Source organism: Ipomoea nil, unplaced genomic scaffold, assembly GCF_001879475.1.
Source record: "Ipomoea nil cultivar Tokyo-kokei standard unplaced genomic scaffold, Asagao_1.1 scaffold3392, whole genome shotgun sequence".
NCBI classification, from domain to species: Eukaryota; Viridiplantae; Streptophyta; class Magnoliopsida; order Solanales; family Convolvulaceae; genus Ipomoea; species Ipomoea nil.
The window spans coordinates 1-19,196 of record NW_017619820.1 but is presented as its reverse complement, the minus strand read 5'-3'; the positions used below and the strand labels follow the sequence as shown (position 1 = coordinate 19,196).

General features: G+C 34.5%; 8 non-coding genes across 8 annotated transcripts; all 8 read right to left on the bottom strand.

Moving 5' to 3' along the window:
• Positions 1 to 4,247: 4,247 nt before the first annotated feature.
• On the bottom strand, positions 4,248 to 4,326 carry TRNAL-UAG. The gene has a single exon. It is a non-coding gene; the product is annotated as a tRNA-Leu (tRNA).
• A 356-nt stretch (positions 4,327 to 4,682) lies between these two features.
• Positions 4,683 to 4,762, bottom strand: TRNAL-UAG. Its single transcript has one exon. It is a non-coding gene; the product is annotated as a tRNA-Leu (tRNA).
• A 6,338-nt stretch (positions 4,763 to 11,100) lies between these two features.
• TRNAL-UAG lies at positions 11,101 to 11,179 on the bottom strand. Its single transcript has one exon. It is a non-coding gene; the product is annotated as a tRNA-Leu (tRNA).
• Positions 11,180 to 12,796: 1,617 nt separating this feature from the next.
• Positions 12,797 to 12,875, bottom strand: TRNAL-UAG. Its single transcript has one exon. It is a non-coding gene; the product is annotated as a tRNA-Leu (tRNA).
• A 1,430-nt stretch (positions 12,876 to 14,305) lies between these two features.
• Positions 14,306 to 14,385, bottom strand: TRNAL-UAG. Its single transcript has one exon. It is a non-coding gene; the product is annotated as a tRNA-Leu (tRNA).
• A 433-nt stretch (positions 14,386 to 14,818) lies between these two features.
• On the bottom strand, positions 14,819 to 14,898 carry TRNAL-UAG. The gene has a single exon. It is a non-coding gene; the product is annotated as a tRNA-Leu (tRNA).
• A 434-nt stretch (positions 14,899 to 15,332) lies between these two features.
• Positions 15,333 to 15,411, bottom strand: TRNAL-UAG. Its single transcript has one exon. It is a non-coding gene; the product is annotated as a tRNA-Leu (tRNA).
• A 3,443-nt stretch (positions 15,412 to 18,854) lies between these two features.
• TRNAL-UAG lies at positions 18,855 to 18,934 on the bottom strand. Its single transcript has one exon. It is a non-coding gene; the product is annotated as a tRNA-Leu (tRNA).
• Between the last annotated feature and the right edge of the window lie 262 nt (positions 18,935 to 19,196).

Genomic DNA, 19,196 nt, shown 5'->3' with positions numbered 1-19,196 from the left:
AGACCACTCAGCCAAACCGTCTATATATCAATAAAATAGAATTTATATTTTCTTGAGAAAACCTGTTCGATTCTAACCAACACCCTCTTGGTAAAATTCAATGCACATGATCTTTTTAGTGCAGTTTTGCTGACATCTGATCTCTTGTGTGGTTTAAATGATATCTTAGCAGTGAATAGGGAGTGCACGGGTGCAATGTCGTCATCAGGTGATTGGGGTATACGCATATAGTATGCAAATAGACATTAACACAAAGATAAGTTAAATCCAATTCTTTTAGAAGTTACAATATATTTATTATTTACCATCAATTCTGTGACTAACCTTTTTTCTACTAATTTTCGTATTTTGCTGTTTAAGTAATTGTTTTTCATGGAGTGAAATACAATGGAGAGCGTAGGGATATTTTTAAACATCTCTTGACGGTTGTGGGATTTGAAACCCACCCCTTTCAGACCAGAGCCTAAATCGGCGCCTTAGACCACTCGGCCAAACCGTCTATATATCAATAAAATAGAATTTAATTTTTTTGAAGAAAACCGTGTCGATTCTAACCAACACCCTCTTGGTAAAATCCAATGCACATGATCTTTTTAGTGCAGTTTGCTGACATCTGATCTCTTGTGTGGTTTAAATGATATCTTAGCAGTGAATAGGGAGTGCACGGGTGCAATGTCGTCATCAGGTGATTGGGGTGTACGGCATATAGTATGCAATAGACATTAACACAAAAGATAAGTTAAATCCAATTCTTTTAGAAGTTACAATATATTTATTATTTACCATCAATTCTGTTTAAAAAAAAAAAATCTACTAATTTTGTTTTTAAGTAATTGTTTTTTCATGGAGTGAAATACAATGAGAGCGTAGGGATATATTTTTAAACATCTCTTGACGGCTGTGGGATTTGAACGCCCTTTCGACCAGAGCCTAAATCTGGCGCCTTAGACCACTCAGCCAAACCGTCTATATATCAATAAAATAGAATTTTTGTTTTCTTGAAGAAAACCGTTCGATTTTAACCAACACCCTCTTGGTAAAATCCAATGCACATGATCTTTTTAGTGCAGTTTGCTGACATCTGATCTCTTGTGTGGTTTAAATGATATCTTAGCAGTGAATAGGGAGTGCAGGGTGCAAATCGTCATAAGGTGATTGGGGTATCGGCATATAGTATGCAAATAGACATTAACACAAAAGATAAGTTAAATCCAATTCTTTTAGAAGTTTGCAATATATTTATTATTTACCATCAATTCTGTTAAAAAAAAAAAAAAAACATTAATGACTGACTAACCTTTTTTCTACTAATTTTCGTATTTTGCTGTTTAAGTAATTGTTTTTCATGGAGTGAAATACAATGGAGAGCGTAGGGATATTTTTAAACATCTCTTGATGGCTGTGATTTGAACCCACGCCCTTTAGGACCAGAGCCTAAATCTGGCACCTGAGACCACTCGGCCAAACCGTCTATATATCAATAAAATAGAATTTATATTTTCTGAAGAAAACCTGTTCGATTCTAACCAACACCCTCTTGGTAAAATCCAATGATGCACATGATCTTTTTAGTGCAGTTTGCTGACATCTGATCTCTTGTGTGGTTTAAATGATATCTTAGCAGTGAATAGGGAGTGCACGGGTGCAATGTCGTCATCAGGTGATTGGGGTATACGGCATATAGTAATGCAAATAGACTTCAAGTGAAATAAATGGAGAGCGTAGGGATATTTTTAAACATTGTGGGATTTGAACCCACGCCCTTTTGGACCAGAGCCTAAATCTGGCACCTTAGCACTCGGCCAACCGTCTATATATCAATAAAATAGAATTTATATTTTCTTGATGAAAACCTTTTCGATTCTAAACAACACCCTCATGGTAAAATTCAATGCACATGATCTTTTTAGTGCATTTTGCTGACATCTGATCTCTTGTGTGGTTTGAAATGATATCTTAGCAGTGAATAGGGAGTGCATGGGTGCAATGTCGTCATCAGGTGATTTGGGTATACGGCATATAGTATGCAAATAGACATTAACACAAAAGATAAGTAAATCCAATTCTTTTAGTAGTTACAATATATTTATTATTTACCATCAATTCTGTTAAAAAAAAAAAAAGAAATAAACATTAATGACTGACTAACCTTTTTTCTACTAATTTTCGTATTTTGCTGTTTAAGTAATTGTTTTTCATGGAGTGAAATACAATAGAGAGCGTAGGGATATTTTTAAACATTGTGGGATTTGAACCCACGCCCTTTCGGACCAGAGCCTAAATCTGGCGCCTTAGACTCGGCCAAACCATCTATACATCAATAAAATAGAATTTTATTTTTCTTGAAGAAAACCTGTTCGATTCTAACCAACACCCTCTTGGTAAAATCCAATGCACATGATCTTTTTAGTGCAGTTTTGCTGACATCTGATCTCTTGTGTGGTTTAAAATATCTTAGCAGTGAATAGGGAGTGCACGGGTGCAATGTCGTCATCAGGTGATTGGGGTATACGGCATATAGTATGCAAATAGACATTAACACAAAGATAAGTTAAATCCAATTCTTTTAGAAGTTAAAATATATTTATTATTTACCATCAATTCTGTTAAAAAAAAAAAAAGAAATAAACATTAATGACTGACTAACCTTTTTCTACTAATTTTCGTATTTTGCTGTTAAAGTAATTGTTTTTCATGGAGTGAAATACAATGGAGAGCGTAGGGATATTTTTAAACATTCTGGGATTTGAACCCACGCCCTTTCGGACCAGAGCCTAAATCTGGCGCCTTAGACACTCGGCCAACATCTATACATCAATAAAATAGAATTTATATTTTCTTGAAGAAAACCTTTTCGATTTAACCAACACCCTCTTGGTAAAATCCAATGCACATGATCTTTTTAGTGCAGTTTTGCTGACATCTGATCTCTTGTGTGGTTTAAATGATATCTTAGCAGTGAATAGGGAGTGCAGGTGCAATGTCGTCATCAGGTGATTGGGGTATACGGCATATAGTATGCAAATAGACATTAACACAAAAGATAAGTTAAATCCAATTCTTTTAGAAGTTACAATATATTTATTATTTACCATCAATTCTGTTAAAAAAAAAAAAGAAATAAACATTAATGACTGACTAACCTTTTTTCTACTAATTTTCGTATTTTGCTGTTTAAGTAATTGTTTTTCATGGAGTGAAATACAATGGAGAGCGTAGGGATATTTTTAAACATCTCTTTGTGTGGATTTGAACCCACGCCCTTTCGGACCAGAGCTAAATCTGGCGCCTAGACCACTCGGCCAAATCTATATATAAATAAAATAGAATTTATATTTTCTTGAAGAAAACCTGTTCGATTCTAACCAACACCCTCTTGGTAAAATCCAATGCACATGCACATGATCTTTTAGTGCAGTTTTGCTGACATCTGATCTCTTGTGTGGTTTAAATGATATCTTAGCAGTGAATAGGGAGTGCACGGGTGCAATGTCGTCATCAGGTGATTGGGGTATACGGCATATAGTATGCAAATAGACATTAACACAAAAGATAAGTTAAATCCAATTCTTTTAGAAGTTACAATATATTTATTATTTACCATCAATTCTGTTAAAAAAAAAAAGAAATAAACATTAATGACTGACTAACCTTTTTTCTACTAATTTTCGTATTTTGCTGTTTAAGTAATTGTTTTTCATGGAGTGAAATACAATGGAGAGCGTAGGGATATTTTTAAAACATTGTGGGATTTGAACCCACGCCCTTTCGGACCAGAGCCTAAATCTGGCGCCTTAGACCACTCGGCCAAACCGTCTATATATCAATAAAATAGAATTTATATTTTCTTGAAGAAAACCTGTTCGATTCTAACCAACACCCTCTTGGTAAAATCCAATGCACATGATCTTTTTAGTGCAGTTTTGCTGACATCTGATCTCTTGTGTGGTTTAAATGATATCTTAGCAGTGAATAGGGAGTGCGGGTGCAATGTCGTCATCAGGTGATTGGGGTATACGGCATATAGTATGCAAATAGACATTAACACAAAAGATAAGTTAAATCCAATTTTTTAGAAGTTACAATATATTTATTATTTACCATCAATTCTGTTAAAAAAAAAAAAAAGAAATAAACATTAATGACTGACTAACCTTTTTCTACTAATTTTCGTATTTTCTGTTTAAGTAATTGTTTTTCATGGAGTGAAATACAATGAGAGCGTAGGGATATTTTTAAACATCTCTTGACGGCTGTGGGATTTGAACCCACGCCTTTCGGACCAGAGCCTAAATCTGGCGCCTTAGACCACTCGGCCAAACCGTCTATATATCAATAAAATAGAATTTATATTTTCTTGAAGAAAACCTGTTCGATTCTAACCAACACCCTCTTGGTAAAATCCAATGCACATGATCTTTTTAGTGCATCTCTTGTGGTTTAAATGATATCTTAGCAGTGAATAGGGAGTGCACGGGTGCAATGTCGTCATCAGGTGATTGGGTATACGGCATATAGTATGCAAATAGACATTAACACAAAAGATAAGTTAAATCCAATTCTTTTAGAAGTAATGACTGACTAACCTTTTTTCTACTAATTTTCGTATTTTGCTGTTTAAGTAATTGTTTTTCATGGAGTGAAATACAATGGAGAGCGTAGGGATATTTTTAAACATCTCTTGACGGCTGTGGGATTTGAACCCACGCCCTTTCGGACCAGAGCCTAAATCTGGCGCCTTAGACCACTCGGCCAAACCGTCTATATATCAATAAAATAGAATTTATATTTTCTTGAAGAAAACCTGTTCGATTCTAACCAACACCCTCTTGGTAAAATCCAATGCACATGATCTTTTAGTGCAGTTTTGCTGACATCTGATCTCTTGTGTGGTTTAAATGATATCTTAGCAGTGAATAGGGAGTGCACGGGTGCAATGTCGTCATCAGGTGATTGGGGTATACGGCATATAGTATGCAAATAGACATTAACACAAAAGATAAGTTAAATCCAATTCTTTTAGAAGTTACAATATATTTATTATTTACCATCAATTCTGTTAAAAAAAAAAAAGAAATAAACATTAATGACTGACTAACCTTTTTTCTACTAATTTTCGTATTTTGCTGTTTAAGTAATTGTTTTTCATGGAGTGAAATACAATGGAGAGCGTAGGGATATTTTTAAACATTGTGGGATTTGAACCCACGCCCTTTCGGACCAGAGCCTAAATCTGGCGCCTTAGACCACTCGGCCAAACCGTCTATATATCAATAAAATAGAATTTATATTTTCTTGAAGAAAACCTGTTCGATTCTAACCAACACCCTCTTGGTAAAATCCAATGCACATGATCTTTTTAGTGCAGTTTTGCTGACATCTGATCTCTTGTGTGGTTTAAATGATATCTTAGCAGTGAATAGGGAGTGCACGGGTGCAATGTCGTCATCAGGTGATTGGGGTATACGGCATATAGTATGCAAATAGACATTAACACAAAAGATAAGTTAAATCCAATTCTTTTAGAAGTTACAATATATTTATTATTTACCATCAATTCTGTTAAAAAAAAAAAAAGAAATAAACATTAATGACTGACTAACCTTTTTTCTACTAATTTTCGTATTTTGCTGTTAAGTAATTGTTTTTCATGGAGTGAAATACAATGGAGAGCGTAGGGATATTTTTAAACATTGTGGGATTTGAACCCACGCCCTTTCGGACCAGAGCCTAAATCTGGCGCCTTAGACCACTCGGCCAAACCGTCTATATATCAATAAAATAGAATTTATATTTTCTTGAAGAAAACCTGTTCGATTCTAACCAACACCCTCTTGGTAAAATCCAATGCACATGATCTTTTTAGTGCAGTTTTGCTGACATCTGATCTCTTGTGTGGTTTAAATGATATCTTAGCAGTGAATAGGGAGTGCACGGGTGCAATGTCGTCATCAGGTGATTGGGGTATACGGCATATAGTATGCAAATAGACATTAACACAAAAGATAAGTTAAATCCAATTCTTTTAGAAGTTACAATATATTTATTATTTACCATCAATTCTGAAAAAAAAAAAAGAAATAAACATTAATGACTGACTAACCTTTTTTCTACTAATTTTCGTATTTTTGTTTAAGTAATTGTTTTTCATGGAGTGAAATACAATGGAGAGCGTAGGGATATTTTTAAACATCTCTTGACGGCTGTGGGATTTGAACCCACGCCCTTTCGACCAGAGCCTAAATCTGGCGCTTAGACCACTCGGCCAAACCGTCTATATATCAATAAAATAGAATTTATATTTTCTTGAAGAAAACCTGTTCGATTCTAACCAACACCCTCTTGGTAAAATCCAATGCACATGATCTTTTTAGTGCAGTTTTGCTGACATCTGATCTCTTGTGTGGTTTAAATGATATCTTAGCAGTGAATAGGGAGTGCACGGGTGCAATGTCGTCATCAGGTGATTGGGGTATACGGCATATAGTATGCAAATAGACATTAACACAAAAGATAAGTTAAATCCAATTCTTTTAGAAGTTACAATATATTTATTATTTACCATCAATTCTGTTAAAAAAAAAAGAAATAAACATTAATGACTGACTAACCTTTTTCTACTAATTTTCGTATTTTGCTGTTTAAGTAATTGTTTTTCATGGAAAAGTGAAATACAATGGAGAGCGTAGGGATATTTTTAAACATCTCTTGACGGCTGTGGGATTTGAACCACGCCCTTTCGGACCAGAGCCTAAATCTGGCGCCTTAGACCACTCGGCCAAACGTCTATATATCAATAAAATAGAATTTATATTTTCTTGAAGAAAACCTGTTCGATTCTAACCAACACCTCTTGGTAAAATCCAATGCACATGATCTTTTTAGTGCAGTTTTGCTGACATCTGATCTCTTGTGTGGTTTAAATGATATCTTAGCAGTGAATAGGGAGTGCACGGGTGCAATGTCGTCATCAGGTGATTGGGGTACGGCATATAGTATGCAAATAGACATTAACACAAAAGATAAGTTAAATCCAATTCTTTTAAAAAAAAAAAGAAATAAACATTAATGACTGACTAACCTTTTTTCTACTAATTTTCGTATTTTGCTGTTTAAGTAATTGTTTTTCATGGAGTGAAATACAATGGAGAGCGTAGGGATATTTTTAAACATCTCTTGACGGCTGTGGGATTTGAACCCACGCCCTTTCGGACCAGAGCCTAAATCTGGCGCCTTAGACCACTCGGCCAAACCTATATATCAATAAAATAGAATTTATATTTTCTTGAAGAAAACCTGTTCGATTCTAACCAACACCCTCTTGGTAAAATCCAATGCACATGATTTTTAGTGCAGTTTTGCTGACATCTGATCTCTTGTGTGGTTTAAATGATATCTTAGCAGTGAATAGGGAGTGCACGGGTGCAATGTCGTCATCAGGTGATTGGGTATACGGCATATAGTATGCAAATAGACATTAACACAAAAGATAAGTTAAATCCAATTCTTTTAGAAGTTACAATATATTTATTATTTACCATCAATTCTGTTAAAAAAAAAAAAAAACATTAATGACTGACTAACCTTTTTTCTACTAATTTTCGTATTTTGCTGTTTAAGTAATTGTTTTTCATGGAGTGAAATACAATGGAGAGCGTAGGGATATTTTTAAACATTGTGGGATTTGAACCCACGCCCTTTCGGACCAGAGCCTAAATCTGGCGCCTTAGACCTCGGCCAACCGTCTATATATCAATAAAATAGAATTTATATTTTCTTGAAGAAAACCTGTTCGATTCTAACCAACACCCTCTGTAAAATCCAATGCACATGATCTTTTTAGTGCAGTTTTGCTGACATCTGATCTCTTGTGTGGTTTAAATGATATCTTAGCAGTGAATAGGGAGTGCACGGGTGCAATGTCGTCATCAGGTGATTGGGGTATACGGCATATAGTATGCAAATAGACATTAACACAAAAGATAAGTTAAATCCAATTCTTTTAGAAGTTACAATATATTTATTATTTACCATCAATTCTGTTAAAAAAAAAAGAAATAAACATTAATGACTGACTAACCTTTTTTCTACTAATTTTCGTATTTTGCTGTTAAGTAATTGTTTTTCATGGAGTGAAATACAATGGAGAGCGTAGGGATATTTTAAACATTTTGGGATTTGAACCCACGCCCTTTCGACCAGAGCCTAAATCTGGCGCCTTAGACCACTCGGCCAAACCGTCTATATATCAATAAAATAGAATTTATATTTTCTTGAAGAAAACCTGTTCGATTCTAACCAACACCCTCTTGGTAAAATCCAATGCACATGATCTTTTTAGTGCAGTTTTGCTGACATCTGATCTCTTGTGTGGTTTAAATGATATCTTAGCAGTGAATAGGGAGTGCACGGGTGCAATGTCGTCATCAGGTGATTGGGGTATACGGCATATAGTATGCAAATAGACATTAACACAAAAGATAAGTTAAATCCAATTCTTTTAGAAGTTACAATATATTTATTATTTACCATCAATTCTGTTAAAAAAAAAAAAAAAATAAACATTAATGACTGACTAACCTTTTTTCTACTAATTTTCGTATTTTGCTGTTAAGTAATTGTTTTTCATGGAGTGAAATACAATGGAGAGCGTAGGGATATTTTTAAACATTGTGGGATTTGAACCCACGCCCTTTCGACCAGAGCCTAAATCTGGCGCCTTAGACCACTCGGCCAAACCGTCTATATATCAATAAAATAGAATTTATATTTTCTTGAAGAAAACCTGTTCGATTCTAACCAACACCCTCTGGTAAAATCCAATGCACATGATCTTTTTAGTGCAGTTTTGCTGACATCTGATCTCTTGTGTGGTTTAAATGATATCTTAGCAGTGAATAGGGAGTGCACGGGTGCAATGTCGTCATCAGGTGATTGGGGTATACGGCATATAGTATGCAAATAGACATTAACAAAAAGATAAGTTAAATCCAATTCTTTTAGAAGTTACAATATATTTATTATTTACCATCAATTCTGTTAAAAAAAAAAGAAATAAACATTAATGACTGACTAACCTTTTTTCTACTAATTTCGTATTTTGCTGTTTAAGTAGCATGTGAGGGATATATTTTTAAACATCTCTTGGACCAGAGTGTGGGCCAAACCGTTTATATCAATAAAATAGAATTTATATTTTCTTGAAGAAAACCTGTTCGATTCTAACCAACACCCTCTTGGTAAAATCCAATGCACATGATCTTTTTAGTGCAGTTTTGCTGACATCTGATCTCTTGTGTGGTTTAAATGATATCTTAGCAGTGAATAGGGAGTGCGGGTGCAATGTCGTCATCAGGTGATTGGGGTATACGGCATATAGTATGCAAATAGACATTAACACAAAAGATAAGTTAAATCCAATTCTTTTAGAAGTTACAATATATTTATTATTTACCATCAATTCTGTTAAAAAAAAAAGAAATAAACATTAATGACTGACTAACCTTTTTTCTACTAATTTTCGTATTTTGCTGTTAAGTAATTGTTTTTCATGGAGTGAAATACAATGGAGAGCGTAGGGATATTTTTAAACATGTGGGATTTGAACCCACGCCCTTTCGACCAGAGCCTAAATCTGCGCCTTAGACCACTCGGCCAAACCGTCTATATATCAATAAAATAGAATTTATATTTTCTTGAAGAAAACCTGTTCGATTCTAACCAACACCCTCTTGGTAAAATCCAATGCACATGATCTTTTTAGTGCAGTTTTGCTGACATCTGATCTCTTGTGGTTTAAATGATATCTTAGCAGTGAATAGGGAGTGCACGGGTGCAATGTCGTCATCAGGTGATTGGGGTATACGGCATATAGTATGCAAATAGACATTAACACAAAAGATAAGTTAAATCCAATTCTTTTAGAAGTTACAATATATTTATTATTTACCATCAATTCTGAAAAAAAAAAAGAAATAAACATTAATGACTGACTAACCTTTTTTCTACTAATTTTCGTATTTTGCTGTTTAAGTAATTGTTTTTCATGGAGTGAAATACAATGGAGAGCGTAGGGATATTTTTAAACATCTGTGGGATTTGAACCCACGCCCTTTCGGACCAGAGCCTAAATCTGGCGCCTTAGACACTCGGCCAAACCGTCTATAATCAATAAAATAGAATTTATATTTTCTTGAAGAAAACCTGTTCGATTCTAACCAACACCCTCTTGGTAAAATCCAATGCACATGATCTTTTTAGTGCAGTTTTGCTGACATCTGATCTCTTGTGTGGTTTAAATGATATCTTAGCAGTGAATAGGGAGTGCACGGGTGCAATGTCGTCATCAGGTGATTGGGGTATACGGCATATAGTATGCAAATAGACATTAACACAAAAGATAAGTTAAATCCAATTCTTTTAGAAGTTACAATATATTTATTATTTACCATCAATTCTGTAAAAAAAAAAAAGAAATAAACATTAATGACTGACTAACCTTTTTTCTACTAATTTTCGTATTTTGCTGTTTAAGTAATTGTTTTTCATGGAGTGAAATACAATGGAGAGCGTAGGGATATTTTTAAACATCTCTTGCTGTGGGATTTGAACCCACGCCCTTTCGGACCAGAGCCTAAATCTGGCGCCTTAGACCACTCGGCCAAACCGTCTATATATCAATAAAATAGAATTTATATTTTCTTGAAGAAAACCTGTTGATTCTATCCAACACCTCTTGGTAAAATCCAATGCACATGATCTTTTTAGTGCAGTTTTGCTGACATCTGATCTCTTGTGTGGTTTAAATGATATCTTAGCAGTGAATAGGGAGTGCACGGGTGCAATGTCGTCATCAGGTGATTGGGGTATACGGCATATAGTATGCAAATAGACATTAACACAAAAGATAAGTTAAATCCAATTCTTTTAGAAGTTACAATATATTTATTATTTACCATCAATTCTGTTAAAAAAAAAAAAAATAAACATTAATGACTGACTAACCTTTTTTCTACTAATTTTCGTATTTTGCTGTTTAAGTAATTGTTTTTCATGGAGTGAAATACAATGGAGAGCGTAGGGATATTTTTAAACATCTCTTGACGGCTGGGGATTTGAACCCACGCCCTTTCGGACCAGAGCCTAAATCTGGCACCTTAGACCACTCGGCCAAACCGTCTATATATCAATAAAATAGAATTTATATTTTCTTGAAGAAAACCTGTTCGATTCTAACCAACACCCTCTTGGTAAAATCCAATGCACATGATCTTTTTAGTGCAGTTTTGCTGACATCTGATCTCTTTGTGGTTAAATGATATCTTAGCAGTGAATAGGGAGTGCACGGGTGCAATGTCGTCATCAGGTGATTGGGGTATACGGCATATAGTATGCAAATAGACATTAACACAAAAGATAACCTTTTTTTAGTTAAGTTAATTTTACTTTTTCGTATTTTGCTGTTTAAAGAAATAACATCTAATGAACTTTCGGACTAAATCCTTTTCTATATATCAATACCTAATTTTCGCACATGATTTTTTAGCAGTGTTTGAAGTATCTTAGCAGTGAATAGGGAGTGCACGGGTGCAATGTCGTCATCAGGTGATTGGGGTATACGCATATAGTATGCAAATAGACATTAACACAAAAGATAAGTTAAATCCAATTCTTTTAGAAGTTACAATATATTTATTATTTACATCAATTCTGTTAAAAAAAAAAAATAAACATTAATGACTGACTAACCTTTTTTCTACTAATTTTCGTATTTTGCTGTTTAAGTAATTGTTTTTCATGGAGTGAAATACAATGGAGAGCGTAGGGATATTTTTAAACATCTCTGACGGCTGTGGGATTTGAACCCACGCCCTTTCGACCAGCCTAAATCTGGCGCCTTAGACCACTCGCCAAACGTCTATATATCAATAAAATAGAATTTTTATTTTCTTGAAGAAAACCTGTTCGATTCTAACCAACACCCTCTTGGTAAAATCCAATGCACATGATCTTTTTAGTGCAGTTTTGCTGACATCTGATCTCTTGTGTGGTTTAAATGATATCTTAGCAGTGAATAGGGAGTGCACGGGTGCAATGTCGTCATCAGGTGATTGGGGTATACGGCATATATACAAATAGACATTAACACAAAAGATAAGTTTTTTTATAATTTTTATTTTCCATTAATGACTGACTAACCTTTTTTCTACTAATTTTCGTATTTTGCTGTTAAGTAATTGTTTTTCATGGAGTGAAATACAATGGAGCGTAGGGATATTTTTAAACATCTCTTGACGCTGTGGATTTGAACCACGCCCTTTCGGACCAGAGCCTAAATCTGCACCTTAGACCACTCGGCCAAACCGTCTATATACAATAAAATAGAATTTATATTTTTTGAAGAAAACCTGTTCGATTCTAACCAACACCCTCTGGTAAAATCAATGCACATGATCTTTTTAGTGCAGTTTTGCTGACATCTGATCTCTTGTGTGGTTTAAATGATATCTTAGCAGTGAATAGGGAGTGCACGGGTGCAATGTCGTCATCAGGTGATTGGGGTATACGGCATATAGTATGCAAATAGACATTAACACAAAAGATAAGTTAAATCCAATTCTTTTAGAAGTTACAATATATTTATTATTTACCATCAATTCTGTTAAAAAAAAAAAGAAATAAACATTAATGACTGACTAACCTTTTTTCTACTAATTTTCGTATTTTGCTGTTTAAGTAATTGTTTTTCATGGAGTGAAATACAATGGAGAGCGTAGGGATATTTTTAAACATCTCTTGACGGCTGTGGATTTGAACCCACGCCCTTTCGGACCAGAGCCTAAATCTGGCGCCTTAGACCACTCGGCCAAACCGTCTATATATCAATAAAATAGAATTTATATTTTCTTGAAGAAAACCTGTTCGATTCTAACCAACACCCTCTTGGTAAAATCCAATGCACATGATCTTTTTAGTGCAGTTTTGCTGACATCTGATCTCTTGTGTGGTTTAAATGATATCTTAGCAGTGAATAGGGAGTGCACGGGTGCAATGTCGTCATCAGGTGATTGGGGTATACGGCATATAGTATGCAAATAGACATTAACACAAAAGATAAGTTAAATCCAATTCTTTTAGAAGTTACAATATATTTATTATTTACCATCAATTCTGTTAAAAAAAAAAGAAATAAACATTAATGACTGACTAACCTTTTTTCTACTAATTTTCGTATTTTGCTGTTCAAGTAATTGTTTTTCATGGAGTGAAATACAATGGAGAGCGTAGGGATATTTTTAAACATGTGGATTTGAACCCACGCCCTTTCGGACCAGAGCCTAAATCTGGCGCCTTAGACACTCGGCCAAACCATCTATATATCAATAAAATAGAATTTATATTTTCTTGAAGAAAACCTGTTCGATTCTAACCAACACCCTCTTGGTAAAATCCAATGCACATGATCTTTTTAGTGCAGTTTTGCTGACATCTGATCTCTTGTGTGGTTTAAATGATATCTTAGCAGTGAATAGGGAGTGCACGGGTGCAATGTCGTCATCAGGTGATTGGGGTATACGGCATATAGTATGCAAATAGACATTAACACAAAAGATAAGTTAAATCCAATTCTTTTAGAAGTTACAATATATTTATTATTTACCATCAATTCTGTTAAAAAAAAAAAGAAATAAACATTAATGACTGACTAACCTTTTTTCTACTAATTTTCGTATTTTGCTGTTAAGTAATTGTTTTTCATGGAGTGAAATACAATGGAGAGCGTAGGGATATTTTTAAACATGTGGGATTTGAACCCACGCCCTTTCGGACCAGAGCCTAAATCTGGCGCCTTAGACCACTCGGCCAAACCATCTATATATCAATAAAATAGAATTTATATTTTCTTGAAGAAAACCTGTTCGATTCTAACCAACACCCTCTTGGTAAAATCCAATGCACATGATCTTTTAGTGCAGTTTTGCTGACATCTGATCTCTTGTGTGGTTTAAATGATATCTTAGCAGTGAATAGGGAGTGCACGGGTGCAATGTCGTCATCAGGTGATTGGGGTATACGGCATATAGTATGCAAATAGACATTAACACAAAAGATAAGTTAAATCCAATTCTTTTAGAAGTTACAATATATTTATTATTTACCATCAATTCTGTTAAAAAAAAAAAGAAATAAACATTAATGACTGACTAACCTTTTTTCTACTAATTTTCGTATTTTGCTGTTTAAGTAATTGTTTTTCATGGAGTGAAATACAATGGAGAGCGTAGGGATATTTTTAAACATCTCTTGACGGCTGTGGGATTTGAACCCACGCCCTTTCGAACCAGAGCCTAAATCTGGCGCCTTAGACCACTCGGCCAAACCGTCTATATATCAATAAAATAGAATTTATATTTTCTTGAAGAAAACCTGTTCGATTCTAACCAACACCCTCTTGGTAAAATCCAATGCACATGATCTTTTTAGTGCAGTTTTGCTGACATCTGATCTCTTGTGTGGTTTAAATGATATCTTAGCAGTGAATAGGGAGTGCACGGGTGCAATGTCGTCATCAGGTGATTGGGGTATACGGCATATAGTATGCAAATAGACATTAACACAAAAGATAAGTTAAATCCAATTCTTTTAGAAGTTACAATATATTTATTATTTACCATCAATTCTGTTAAAAAAAAAAAGAAATAAACATTAATGACTGACTAACCTTTTTTCTACTAATTTTCGTATTTTGCTGTTTAAGTAATTGTTTTTCATGGAGTGAAATACAATGGAGAGCGTAGGGATATTTTTAAACATCTCTTGACGGCTGTGGGATTTGAACCCACGCCCTTTCGGACCAGAGCCTAAATCTGGCGCCTTAGACCACTCGGCCAAACCGTCTATATATCAATAAAATAGAATTTATATTTTCTTGAAGAAAACCTGTTCGATTCTAACCAACACCCTCTTGGTAAAATCCAATGCACATGATCTTTTTAGTGCAGTTTTGCTGACATCTGATCTCTTTGTGTGGTTTAAATGATATCTTAGCAGTGAATAGGGAGTGCACGGGTGCAATGTCGTCATCAGGTGATTGGGGTATACGGCATATAGTATGCAAATAGACATTAACACAAAAGATAAGTTAAATCCAATTCTTTTAGAAGTTACAATATATTTATTATTTACCATCAATTCTGTTAAAAAAAAAAAAAAATAAACATTAATGACTGACTAACCTTTTTTCTACTAATTTTCGTATTTTGCTGTTTAAGTAATTGTTTTTCATGGAGTGAAATACAATGGAGAGCGTAGGGATATTTTTAAACATCTCTTGACGGCTGTGGGATTTGAACCCACGCCTTTCGGACCAGAGCCTAAATCTGGCGCCTTAGACCACTCGGCCAAACCGTCTATATATCAATAAAATAGAATTTATATTTTCTTGAAGAAAACCTGTTCGATTTAACCAACACCCTCTTGGTAAAATCCAATGCACATGATCTTTTTAGTGCAGTTTTGCTGACATCTGATCTCTTGTGTGGTTTAAATGATATCTTAGCAGTGAATAGGGAGTGCACGGGTGCAATGTCGTCATCAGGTGATTGGGGTATACGGCATATAGTATGCAAATAGACATTAACACAAAAGATAAGTTAAATCCAATTCTTTTAGAAGTTACAATATATTTATTATTTACCATCAATTCTGTTAAAAAAAAAGAAATAAACATTAATGACTGACTAACCTTTTTTCTACTAATTTTCGTATTTTGCTGTTAAGTAATTGTTTTTCATGGAGTGAAATACAATGGAGAGCGTAGGGATATTTTTAAACATTGTGGGATTTGAACCCACGCCCTTTCGGACCAGAGCCTAAATCTGGCCCTTAGACCACTCGGCCAAACCGTCTATATATCAATAAAATAGAATTTATATTTTCTTGAAGAAAACCTTTCGATTCTAACCAACACCCTCTTGGTAAAATCAATGCACATGATCTTTTTAGTGCAGTTTTGCTGACATCTGATCTCTTGTGTGGTTTAAATGATATCTTAGCAGTGAATAGGGAGTGCACGGGTGCAATGTCGTCATCAGGTGATTGGGGTATACGGCATATAGTATGCAAATAGACATTAACACAAAAGATAAGTTAAATCCAATTCTTTTAGAAGTTACAATATATTTATTATTTACCATCAATTCTGTTAAAAAAAAAAAGAAATAAACATTAATGACTGACTAACCTTTTTTCTACTAATTTTCGTATTTTGCTGTTTAAGTAATTGTTTTTCATGGAGTGAAATACAATGGAGAGCGTAGGGATATTTTTTAAACATCTCTTGGCTGTGGGATTTGAACCACGCCCTTTCGGACCAGAGCCTAAATCTGGCGCCTTAGACCACTCGGCCAAACCGTCTATATATCAATAAAATAGAATTTATATTTTCTTGAAGAAAACCTGTTCGATTCTAACCAACACCCTCTTGGTAAAATCCAATGCACATGATCTTTTTAGTGCAGTTTTGCTGACATCTGATCTCTTGTGTGGTTTAAATGATATCTTAGCAGTGAATAGGGAGTGCACGGTGCAATGTCGTCATCAGGTGATTGGGGTATACGGCATATAGTATGCAAATAGACATTAACACAAAAGATAAGTTAAATCCAATTCTTTTAGAAGTTACAATATATTTATTATTTACCATCAATTCTGTTAAAAAAAGAAACATTAATGACTGACTAACCTTTTTTCTACTAATTTTCGTATTTTGCTGTTTAAGTAATTGTTTTTCATGGAGTGAAATACAATGGAGAGCGTAGGGATATTTTTAAACATCTCTTGACGGCTGTGGGATTTGAACCCACGCCCTTTCGGACCAGAGCCTAAATCTGGCCTTAGACCACTCGGCCAAACCGTCTATATATCAATAAAATAGAATTTATATTTTCTTGAAGAAAACCTGTTCGATTCTAACCAACACCCTCTTGGTAAAATCCAATGCACATGCACATGATCTTTTTAGTGCAGTTTTGCTGACATCTGATCTCTTGTGTGGTTTAAATGATATCTTAGCAGTGAATAGGGAGTGCACGGTGCAATGTCGTCATCAGGTGATTGGGGTATACGGCATATAGTATGCAAATAGACATTAACACAAAAGATAAGTTAAATCCAATTCTTTTAGAAGTTACAATATATTTATTATTTACCATCAATTCTGTTAAAAAAAAAAAGAAATAAACATTAATGACTGACTAACCTTTTTTCTACTAATTTTCGTATTTTGCTGTTTAAGTAATTGTTTTTCATGGAGTGAAATACAATGGAGAGCGTAGGGATATTTTTAAACATTGTGGGATTTGAACCCACGCCCTTTCGGACCAGAGCCTAAATCTGGCACCTTAGACCACTCGGCCAAACCGTCTATATATCAATAAAATAGAATTTATATTTTCTTGAGAAAACCTGTTCGATTCTAACCAACACCCTCTTGGTAAAATCCAATGCACATGATCTTTTTAGTGCAGTTTTGCTGACATCTGATCTCTTGTGTGGTTTAAATGATATCTTAGCAGTGAATAGGGAGTGCACGGGTGCAATGTCGTCATCAGGTGATTGGGGTATACGGCATATAGTATGCAAATAGACATTAACACAAAAGATAAGTTAAATCCAATTCTTTTAGAAGTTACAATATATTTATTATTTACCATCAATTCTGTTAAAAAAAAAAAAGAAATAAACATTAATGACTGACTAACCTTTTTTCTACTAATTTTCGTATTTTGCTGTTTAAGTAATTGTTTTTCATGGAGTGAAATACAATGGAGAGCGTAGGGATATTTTTAAACATCTCTTGACGGCTGTGGATTTGAACCCACGCCCTTTCGGACCAGAGCCTAAATCTGGCGCCTTAGACCACTCGGCCAAACCATCTATATATCAATAAAATAGAATTTATATTTTCTTGAAGAAAACCTGTTCGATTCTAACCAACACCCTCTTGGTAAAATCCAATGCACATGATCTTTTTAGTGCAGTTTTGCTGACATCTGATCTCTTGTGTGGTTTAAATGATATCTTAGCAGTGAATAGGGAGTGCACGGGTGCAATGTCGTCATCAGGTGATTGGGTATACGGCATATAGTATGCAAATAGACATTAACACAAAGATAAGTTAAATCCAATTCTTTTAGAAGTTACAATATATTTATTATTTACCATCAATTCTGTTAAAAAAAAAAAGAAATAAACATTAATGACTGACTAACCTTTTTTCTACTAATTTTCGTATTTTGCTGTTAAGTAATTGTTTTTCATGGAGTGAAATACAATGGAGAGCGTAGGGATATTTTTAAATATTGTGGGATTTGAACCCACGCCCTTTCGGACCAGAGCCTAAATCTGGCGCCTTAGACCACTCGGCCAACCGTCTATATATCAATAAAATAGAATTTATATTTTCTTGAAGAAAACCTGTTCGATTCTAACCAACACCCTCTTGGTAAAATCCAATGCACATGATCTTTTTAGTGCAGTTTTGCTGACATCTGATCTCTTGTGTGGTTTAAATGATATCTTAGCAGTGAATAGGGAGTGCACGGGTGCAATGTCGTCATCAGGTGATTGGGGTATACGGCATATAGTATGCAAATAGACATTAACACAAAAGATAAGTTAAATCCAATTCTTTTAGAAGTTACAATATATTTATTATTTACCATCAATTCTGTTAAAAAAAAAAAATAAACATTAATGACTGACTAACCTTTTTTCTACTAATTTTCGTATTTTGCTGTTAAGTAATTGTTTTTCATGGAGTGAAATACAATGGAGAGCGTAGGGATATTTTTAAACATCTGTGGGATTTGAACCCACGCCCTTTCGGACCAGAGCCTAAATCTGGCGCCTTAGACCACTCGGCCAAACCGTCTATATATCAATAAAATAGAATTTATATTTTCTTGAAGAAAACCTGTTCGATTCTAACCAACACCCTCTTGGTAAAATCCAATGCACATGATCTTTTTAGTGCAGTTTTGCTGACATCTGATCTCTTGTGTGGTTTAAATGATATCTTAGCAGTGAATAGGGAGTGCAAGGGTGCAATGTCGTCATCAGGTGATTGGGGTATACGGCATATAGTATGCAAATAGACATTAACACAAAAGATAAGTTAAATCCAATTCTTTTAG